At 43.8% G+C, this 11,160-nt stretch overlaps 1 long non-coding RNA gene across 1 annotated transcript; it reads left to right on the plus strand.

The window, feature by feature from the left end:
• Positions 1 to 8,121: 8,121 nt before the first annotated feature.
• Positions 8,122 to 9,018, plus strand: LOC141253002 (uncharacterized). The gene is made up of 3 exons (XR_012314188.1): positions 8,122 to 8,250; positions 8,325 to 8,431; positions 8,551 to 9,018. It is a non-coding gene; the product is annotated as an uncharacterized lncRNA (long non-coding RNA).
• Positions 9,019 to 11,160: the final 2,142 nt, after the last annotated feature.

An 11,160-nucleotide genomic window follows, 5' to 3' on the forward strand; every position in this document is an offset into this window, starting at 1 on the left:
TGATACTTTAATATATAATCATATTTTATGCAAAACAATAAAAGTTAAATTTTATTCACAAACTTTATTCCCCTCCTCTCCTCTTTTCTTTATTAATCTATAGTCTTATAGGGATGTACACTAATGTGAATAAATGTCCGATGAGATTTGACAATAAACTTATTGCAAATTTGAGACAACATCGTCACATTGGGCACACTATGGCAACCACACTCCATTTTCCACACCACCTCTACTTTAACAAATCCTACCTCTTGTATATGATCTGACTCCCTCTCAGGCACCTATCTCTTCCTTTCTCTCTTTCTTCCCCCTTGTTGTTTTCCTCACTATTTTCATCTCTATATTTTATAAGTCAAACATTTATATGAATTTTTTTTTAAATACTAATGCATCATTTATCTTTTGAAACTTTAACAAAAAATTACAGTTTAAAAAAAAAAAAAATCCACAAGGCCTTAAAAAAGTTGTCCAGTACTTTATATTACCCCCCCAATGTATCCCCCAGGGCCCCTAAGGATTTTTGTAAATACCTTACGTTGCTGTTTCTGCCTGTGAGCGGCGCTATCCTTGGCCACTCACAAGCATCATGTGAACACATGATGACATCACGACAAATGAGGCGTGAGTTAGCTGCTGGGTTGTGGGCTGGGTTACCCCTCGCATCACACCCAGCATCCAACGCGCACTTTCCCAACGAATGGGTAGAGGCAGAGCGTGGTGGATGCCGGGTGTGACGCGGGGGAGTATCCCCGCCCACAGCCTGGCATCCACCGTGGAACGCAGAAGACAGAGACACCCGGCTGCTGCCAGCACTTGTCATGACGTCAGCGGTTAATTTGGTTTCACCAGGCCTACCTCTTGTTCCCCTATACTCCCAATTATGTTATCTACTGTTTCCCTTTGGAGAACCTGGGAAATGTGTCCTCTATGTGAGATCTCAATTAGAGAATTAGAGCCCCATATCCCTTATCAATTCTGTCTACATGGGAGGTAAACAGTCTGAGAACTTGGCAGATAATAGCAAGGATTCCTTGTTTCTTTAGTTAGACATAATTATTAAAAAGTAATAGCGCCAACGTGGATCTTTCTATCAATACTTGCAGATCTGACACCTCTTATTGTCCTTCTATTATCAACACACATCCCCTCTTTCACCCTTCCACCATTACCTCCTTATTGAGGATACATCTGAAAAAGTTTTGTAAACCTTCTATAAGATACTGAATTCCCATTTTCACCATGAAAGTGTTCTCACGACCAATATTCATTCAAGAGTCATGGTTCATTACAACTGGTCCCTGTGGTCCCCCCCCCCCTAGTGGTCCCTATTATTATGCTGTAATGTCCTATCCCCACCTTCTCCGCCTCTCTACCCCTCCTATTATTTCCACTTTTTCACATGCTGGATGTTTTCATCACTCAATGTTATGGCAACTTTCATCTATAATTTGTCTACACTTTTGCGTTCTCTGTTCATTGTTTGTATATTTTTCTTTGTTTATAAAATCAATAAAAACTTATTGGAGAAAGAAGCGCTCCAAGCTAACGATTCCCTAATCCATCCTAAATATCTATGTGATGGAGGCAGATTAAGATACTCACCAATCACCGTCTTCTCCCTTCCTCTCTTCTCTCCCTCACTGCTCCTATACTCATGTATGCCTGATTCAGCCGAGCATGCATGTGCTTTCCATGGGAGGATAATGGGCCTGCCCACAAAATTCAGTCAATTCAGATAATTTTCCTTTAATGTGAATGGGCACTAAAGAACTGGACCACATGGCCGCTATGGGGACCATGAACAGGAGGAGCCTAGTGCCGAATGCTTATACCGTATATGTACATTATAAGTTATGATGGCTTATAAGGAGTAGACTCACATGCTCAGCCCGGTACATACCCAGTGGGTGTCGGCTGTTTTACACAGCAGACAATTGCTGCAATTCAAGCTAGCTCTGATTGCAGCTGTTTAACCCCTTAGCTTCCATAGTGACCAGCAATTATGGTGGCTAAGCAGCTAGACAGGGTGTCTCTGTGACCACCACTGGGTTGCTTAATGGCAGCCAGGGGCCAATAAGAGGTCCCATTTCGGATCTTTGCTATGGGGTCTGTGGATTTCTATGTACACCCCTATATGACCCGATAAGAATTATCCTGAGGGTTAAGCAGGTGGACTAACATGTTCTGTGTCCTCCCAGTATTCCTCTCTCTGCATATCATACCATGAGTATCCACCTTAGTACACGCCGTATTTTGAAAATCGTATTTATCTGTTTTCTTTTCTAAAAGTGTTTATTTTACATCAACATGAAACATAAGAATGGGAAATTTCTATTAACTGATTAGCTGCAGTGGTCACACAATGGCCCCTACGAGAAGGAGAAGCCAGGAGGTCGGCGGGGACACTGACAGCAGCAGTACTGGGGGTCTGAAAGGTAAGTATGAGATTATTATTCCAAGGCATCTGATATTCATAAGATGTATATATATATATCTCCTATGCTTTAGACACATATACACACCTTAAGAGTGTTAGATGGTTAGTAATAATATATATTTTTTCACAATGTCTATTATAATATATAATAATATAACATTTTAGAATATGTATATAATAGATTGGACAGTCAGCCATCATGACAGCGCGTTGTTGGTCTCACATGTGTTGTCACAGTGACATAGAATGCTGTGAGGTTATACAATCTATGCACTCGGTGACATCAGCGCCATTTTCAGAGTTGACGTTTTCGCTGAGACTCTACCTTGGTTTTGGAAGTGCGAGCTAGTTTGTTTCATACATCTAGTGCTTTACTTCTACAGCTTCTTATTGATATTTTGGCACCATAACATCCGTGCCATCAGAGAACTTAGTTCTCATTTTCTATCACTCTACCATCTCAGCCCCGGGAAACTAAACCATGACTTCCAGGGAGCTGCATCAGCTTATTGCTGACAATGAGACTTGGATGAGCCGACCAGAAAATCAGGGTAAGTGAGAGAATATTCCCACCTTATAGGATCTTTTCTGGGAGGAGATTTCCCTGGGGTAAGCGGTTTCAGTACACTCAGTGCATCTTCCACCTTTTTATTTATTTATTTAGCCCAAACATTAATCAATTTTTTCTCCTCTCCCTAAACCCTAAAGCAGCAGCAGGTTCACTCCGTTTGGCTCGAAAGTGTTTTTTATAAACATTTGCATATTTATAGTAAATTGTATTTCTTTATAGGTCCGGCTATGATTGTCCATCAATTGAGATCTTCTCAGAGGGATCAGAGAAGACCAATTACTACTGGTGGACACAGAACAGACGCCACTGCTGTCACTGCGAGAGGCAGAGAAGCCAGAACTCATCTCCGGCAAAGAGGACAAGAGAGCAGAGAAAGAAGCCGCTCTCCGCTTAGACCAGTCCCCGCAGAGCCCTCCAGAGAAACATCAGAGAGCAGAAGGGATGACAGTGGATCCTCAGACACCGCCACTGAGTTTGAATTCAGACGGCCATTTCCCGTTCTGCCCAGCCGCAGACTCAGGGAGTCTCCAGCTGCAAGTGGATCTCCTGTACAATTACTGCAGGCAAACCGTCTGTTCAACATCATCTTTCAGCAGCAGGGAATGGGAGTGATGATGCCTCCTCCACAGATGCGGCCACCATCACCACCTGCACAATATAATCTGCAGGAAAGGCAGCAGACTTGGCGAGCTCAGCAAATTAGGAACCTCCCAACAAGAACTGTAACGTCTCAGGAGGAGTTGTGTGTCATCTGCATGACGGATTATGAGACCGGAGAGGAAGTCACTCATCTGCATGACGGATTATGAGACCGGAGAGGAAGTCACAGTGCTACCATGCAATCATTGTTTCCATCAGGGTTGCATCTCTACCTGGCTCAACTCCAACCTTCGGTGCCCCCTGTGTCGCAAACACTGCTTCCTTTTAAAATTCAGTGGAACATCTTAAATCTTCATGGAAGAAGTTAAGAGTTTGGCAGTGACACTAGAAGAGTCCATCTTGTACATCAGCCCAGGTAAGACAGAACATATAGATTACATCTGCTTTCATTTCAATTGGTAAAAAAAATAATTCACCTTTACTTCTGTTCTGTCTTTTCTTTAGTTTACCATCAGCTTTGGGAAACATCGTACCAGTACTGAGTTCTCAGATGAGGATCAATGAAATAGCGGTCTTCTTTCTGTGATATTATTGAGACTCTGAAGAAGAAACTTGTTCCTGCACATGACGATTTTCGGATGAACCCTCTTCTCTCTTTTCTGTGAGGAGATTTTGAGGACGCTCTGGAAAGTAGAGATAGAGAGGAAACCAGGCTCTCCAATATAAACCGAAAGTTAGAAGTTTATTACAACAATCATCAGCAAACTTCTGTGTGCAATGGGCCAACATTTAGGTCACATGACCTTGTTCATAATATATATATATATATATATATGTATATACATTAAAGAATGTTATACCAATTATATTGATTCTGTGTCTTTCACCTTATTTGCATGGTATGCATACTGGGAACTCCATAACATTGTGCACAGAGCAGGTGGATAGATGATAAATGTCTATTCTAAAAAAAAAAGTTGTACAAACGTCAAAAAGAATGAACATATGTACTGAAATGTCAAAAGGACTTGCTGTGGATATGATCCGTTTGTTGTCACTTCTTTTAACTTCTTCAGGCTTCAAAAGCTATGAAGCGGCTAAAAGAAGTGATTGGTCTTTTGTTCTAGAAGCTTCTGCTTGGAAGCCGCTACTATTTTATATATAAATTGATTTCGCAGTGAAACTGCCACAAAAAAACGAACACAAAGACATCGCAAAAGACACCTCAGGTAAAACTCGATGGACACCATGATGAGGATATCTGGCTGAGTGTCTACTGATCACTGCTTGTAACCCTTTTTTCTCCATAGGGATAGTGTAGTGATAGACGGATGGGATATAAGTAGTGTTGAGCATTCCGATACTGAAATATTGGGTATCGGCCGATATTCGCGGTATCGGAATTCCTATACTTAATTCCGATGCTTAATTCCGATACTTTTACAATATCGAATACCGGAATCGGAAGTTCCCATAATGCCTGCGCTCTGCAGTGTCTCTGAAGGATGACAAGCTGGATGGCAGCGCTCAGCTGAGATCCAGCCTGTCATCAGAACGCCATCCCAGCGTGAGAGAATTCTCCTGATTGTTTAAAAGCCGGCGGGCGGTAAAAAGCCGCCGGCTTTTAAACAATCGCACAGCCCCATACTGCTTCCCCGCAGCCTCCCACCCCGATCCTCCGCTCCCCTCGCCACCTCCCATCCCGATCGTAAGTTAGGACCCGGGCGGAGAGCACAGCACCAAGGAGCTGGGAGCGAAGGACCCGGGCGGGGAAGTCGGCAGTGAAAAGACTTCACCGCCGGCTTTCCCGTTCTGTGCTGCGCTTTCCCGCCGGATATTTCAAATGAACAGCTGAGGTATCAGCTGATGCCGATCAGCTGTTCATTTGAAGCAGCCGCGGTGCCCTCAGAGGGTTCATGTGAGTTCATACTTGACTGCATGAACTCACATGAACTTTCCCACGGTCGCACAGGTCAGCCTCACCTCCCAGACCCGTCATGATTGGTGTGTGTGGGGTGTCTGTGCTATGTCTGCGGGTGTGCGCGGTGTCTGTGCGATGTGTGCGGGTGTGCGCGGTGTCTGTGCGATGTCTGGGGGTGTGTGCGGTGTCTGTGCCATGTGTGCGGTGTCTGTGCGATGTTTGCAGGTGTGTGCGTGCAGGCAGACATAGGCCGATGTGACACTACTACTCCCATCGGCCTATGTCTGTCCCCCGTCCACTCGTGCCAGCAGGATCAGCTCGATGGGAGCAGTAGTTCCCATCAGCCTAATCCTGCTATATAAATTGCCCTACTGTGTCCCCAATAAATGTTAAATACATGTCATTGGTGGCCAGTGGTTACCTAAAAGAAATTAGTTCATACATTACCTGTCCCCGCCGATCGCCACCTAAAATAAAGTAAAAAATAAAAAACTACACCTATACTCACCTAGACACCTAATTCCCCGAAGCCATCGATCTCCTGTAATAAAATAGAAAATAATAAACCACAACCTTATCCTTACCCCTCCGTAGTAGTCCACGAGTGTCCCACGAAGATCTCCAGTTCAGAGCAGCCGCATAGAATGTGACCGCTCTGAACCGCTGCGGCCGCTAGAATGATGGGGCCGTTAAGCAGCCCCGTCATTGCATAAGCGGGTTCGCCGGAGTTCAGGCAGCGCTGCTCCGGTTAGCTGCTTTACGGCCCTGCTGTATCGTGAGAAATTCCCACGGTACAGCAGTGCCGTAAAGGAGGTCTCCGGAGCAGCGTTGACTGAATGCACTCCGGTGACCTCAGTCAGTGGCTCCTGCTGCCGGGAGCGGACGTGTTCCCGGCAGCGTGAGCTTACAGCAGCCATGCACAGCTGTCACCATCTCCAGATGTGACAGCTGTGCATGGGAGATCAGCGCAGGAACGTGGACAGGTAACTATTTTTTTTTAGTAAGCTAAGAATTAAATAAAATGGTGTGTTTTATTTCAAATAAATTATTTTTTTCTGGGTGTAGTGTGTGTTTTTTCTTTTTAACACTTTGTAGGTTAGTAATGGGGGTGTCTTATAGACGCCCATCATTACTAACCTGGGCTTCATGGCAGCTGGCGCTGACATGAACCCCAGCCCTATTACCCCACTGCCACCGCACCAGGGCAGCGTGGAAGAGCGAGGCTAAGCGCCAGAATTGGCGCATCCTATGGATGCGCCATTTCTGGGGCGGCTGACGGCTGGTGTTTCTAGCCTGGGAGTGGGCCAATATTCATGGCACCCTTCCTGGGCTATTAATATCAGCCCCCAGCTGTCTGCCTAGCCTTTGCTAGCTATTAAAATAGGGGGGACCCCACGTCATTTTTTTGGGTGGGTCCCCCATTTTAATAGCTAGTAAAGGCTAGGTATTCAGCTGGGGGCTGATATTAGTAGTCTGGGGAGATCCGTGGGTATTACCCCCTTCCCAGGCTTCAAACATCTTCCCCAGCCGTCTGCTTAACCTCCGCTAGAGACTAAAATTATGGGGGATCCCACGCCAATTTTTTTTAAAATAAATCCTTTATTTTAACACTAAATGACATTTGATGAGTTAATAAAGATGCAGTCCCTAAATTATTATTTATTTTTTAATTAATTTTTCCCAAAAATTTTGACGTGGGCTTTGCCATATTTTTGTATGCCAGCCAGGTACAGCATCCAGCTTCTATGAACGCGCCATTTTCCGGGGTGGCTGCGGACTGCAATTTGCAGCGGGTGGGGCCCAGAAAGCTTGGGCCTCCCTGCGCTGCAGATTCCAGCCCCCAGCTGCCTAGTTGTACCTGGCTTTCTGGGCCCCACCCGCTGCAAATTGCAGTCCGCAGCCGCCCCGGAAAATGGCGCGTTCATAGAAGCGCCATCTTCTGGCGCTGTACCCAACTCATCCAGGGCCCTGGTGCGGTGGCTCACTGGGTAATAAAGGGGTTAAGGCCAGCTTGGCATTATCAGCTGGCCCTAAGCCCGAAATTCATGGGGTCACGCCAATATTAGACATGACCACCATGAATTTCTAGTAAAGTATTTAAAAAAAACACAACACCCAGAATAAAGTCCTTTAATTGAAATAAAGACACAATTCTTTATTGTTCTAAATTAAACTATACTTACCATCACGCCCATTCCAGCTGAAGCCAACGATCTCCTGCAATAAAAGAAAAATAATAAACCAACCTCATCCTTACCTTCCCATGGATCCCACGACAGCTTCAGCTCTGCTACATCGAGATGACAGGCTGGACCGCAGCAGAACGCTGCCATCCAGCCTGTCATCCCGCAGACACTGAGGCTATGTGCCAACGATGCACAAATGAAGCAGAAAATTTCTGCAACATTTCTGCATGTCCCTTGCCAGAAAATCACGTGCGTTTTTTGGTCGCGTTTTTGACGCGTTTTTGTATGCAGATTTTACATGCGTTTTTGTAAGCTTATTTCATGCGTTTTTGAGCACAAATAAAGTTATTGAAAAAAAAAAAAAAAAAGAGGGAAATCCTGATGTCATTTCCTAGTTCAACCCCTCTTCACCATTTTGTTTTTTGCAAAAGACAGTATGCCACAGGAATTGCAGCCCCTGCGGGTCAGCAGACCATGCCTAAACCTTCTGCTAATGACTTGCTTAAATCTCCTGCACTACAACGTTGAGCAGGTAATATAAACTAAGTTTTTTTGGGGTACATTATTTTTATGTAGTGTGTGTACTAACCTATTATTGTTCTATAGGAGCGTTTAAGGAGGAGAAGACGACCAAAAAAAATTTGGGTGCACCCTATCTTGCAGGAGCGGACGGACAAGGGCCACTTTAATGTTCTCTACCCGGATTTAAGGAGGTAAGATATATGTGAAGAAAGTATAATGTCACCCGTCTATGCTGTTTTTTTAAGGTTTTGTTTGTATACTATGTTACAAAATTATCTTTTAATAATTTTTTTTTCTCTGTTTACTATAGTTTTCCTGAAAAATTTAAACAGTTCTGCCGTCTGAACATTATTGCATTTGATCGGCTGCTGAGCCTTATGTCTCCTGACCTGGACTTCCAAGACACTGTAATGCGAAGGGCCATCTCTGCTGAGGAAAGGCTGCTCATCACCTTGCGGTAAGTTGAATGTTGATTTATATGTACCTGGTTTTGTTCGCCACCCTGCGGTGATGGCTGGTGTACCTGGTTTTGTTACCCTGTGGTGATGGCTCCACTGTGTCTGTCTTTGTGTACATATTTTTGGCTTGACCATGAGATCACCATGCACAGAGATCAGATTGAAAAGGTCACTGATGTGTAAACTCTAGAGCAAACATCGTAGGCAAACACAGACACAAAGTCAAAACACATTATAAATTGATATGTGTGAACTCAAGAGAAAACAAAAGATGACCAAAAAAGATTGAAAATGTGGAGCCCCCCCCCCCCAAAAAAAACGCGCCCATTGTTGGAATAGTTTTTTGTAATAAAGACCTTAATTTTTTAAAAGATGAATCAATAATGGATAATTACTGTTGGCTTGTATTTCTTTTTATGGCTTTTCTAATTATCTATTTTTCCTTTTCAGGTTTTTGGCCACTGGAGAGAGCTATACATCACTGCACCTCCAATTTAGGGTTGGTAAATCCACCATTTCCAGAATTGTGAGGTGCACATGTACCGTCATCTGGCAGAAGTTGCAGCCCATCGTGATGCCTTCTCCAACCGAGGAGACTTGGCTGCAGGTCGCAGCAGGCTTTCAAACTGTGGCCAATTTCCCAAACTGCATTGGTGCTGTCGATGGCAAACATGTGAGAGTTCAGCAGCCACCACGATCAGGATCACGCTTCTTTAATTATAAGAAATATTTTTCTGTGGTCCTGATGGCAGTGGCTGATGCACATTTCAAATTTGTTGCCATTGACGTTGGTGCTTATGGCAGTACTGGGGACTCTCGGGTGTTTAGATCATCACAGATTGGGCTGCAAATTCTTCAAGATGGCGTAACGCTCCCAGCCCCAAGACCTTTGCCGGGTTCCACACATCCAGTTCCTTTTGTGATGGTATCGGATGAGGCATTTCCCTTACAGACCAACCTGCTGCGCCCATACCCACGAAGGGCACTGAATGCCCGGCGGAGGATTTTCAATTATCGGCTGAGTCGTGCACGCAGATATGTGGAATGCACCTTCGGAATCATGTGTAGTCAGTGGAGGATCTTTCACACTGCCATCCAGTTGGATACGGAGACCGTTGACACTGTAATTAAGGCATGCTGTGTACTCCACAACTATGCTCGTGAGTACAGCACCAAGCAAGATGAGGAGTCACAGCTATCTGAATTAATTCCAGTTGTCAACTCCGGTCAGGGAAGGCCATCCAACTCTGGTGCCAGGGTGCGAGAAACCTTCGCTGACTACTTCATGAGTCCTGAAGGTGCCGTGCACTGGCAATACTCCTGTGCTGGTGTTGAGCAGCCTGACCAGCAGAGAAGATCTGATGAACAATAAAAGAAGAACTTCCTCCTTTTTTTTTAAATAAAAATGTAAAAAAAAATGTTTCTAAAAAAAATAAATTTTGGTTAAACTTAAATTTGTCTAAAATATTTCTTGAATTGCAACCTTCTACGTTTTGTTTTCCGACAATACGTCAACGCAAAAGTGAACAACCCACAAAGACCAGAGCCTGTAAATTGGCATTACTACCTAGAGCGCTCTTCACAAGTACTGTCTGCTAAAGTCAACCCTCACCATTGTTATTTGCTTGCGCTAAGAGCAGAACTAGCAAATAACAGTGTTGAGAGTAGTATTCATCCAAAAAATAGTTGTGGTCCAAAATATCAAAGTATATTTCTAATTTAAAAACGACTGTGTACAGCCGACCACATACGTAGATTAGTTTGAACAAATTTCAAAAATGTAGAGTTCCTCTGACCTGCGCTATGGTGAGCGCAGATCAGGGGAACACTTTTTCATTACAACCCAATCCAACCACATATACACTTGAAAAGAAAAATTAACAGATAGTTTAAATAATTTTTTTAATACGTAATATAGAATAACTGTAAAAAACTTTGTAAAAACAAAAAACAACAAACTTCTAGAAAATTTAATCGGACAAACATTGCCCATAACTTGGGAAGAAATTACACACTGTGTACAGCACACCTGTCCTGTAATCAGTTTTGGGCCCTAAAATACGGGCAGCACCTGTAGGTTGTTTAATTATATAAAAAGAAACACCTTTTCTTACAGTCCCCTACGCCTGAAGCCTGGTATAGGTGACCATAAGAAATGGTCTTTGTTAATTGTCTGATTCTCTAAAACATTGTGTATCTATCGACCTACAGGTGCTGTCTGTATTTGCTAGGGTCCAAAAATGCTGACAGGGAGGGGTAAAATTATTTAACTACATGTTTTGAAGGTCTTCTTCAAAGCTGTACCCAGGAAACATTTCTTGAGAAAAAGTAGAGTTGGGGGATGGTCCTCTGACAAATGATGATGCACCATGAGCCATTTGGCGACCATAACTTGGTTGCATATCTTCTGGACGGTATGCTGCAGCAACCTGCCCAAAACGCTGGGTTGCAGCTGCTGGTCG

The sequence above is a fragment of the Phyllobates terribilis genome, unplaced genomic scaffold (assembly GCF_046119375.1).
Source record: "Phyllobates terribilis strain yellow unplaced genomic scaffold, ASM4611937v1 Scaffold_2__4_contigs__length_985480577, whole genome shotgun sequence".
Lineage (NCBI taxonomy): Eukaryota > Metazoa > Chordata > Amphibia > Anura > Dendrobatidae > Phyllobates > Phyllobates terribilis.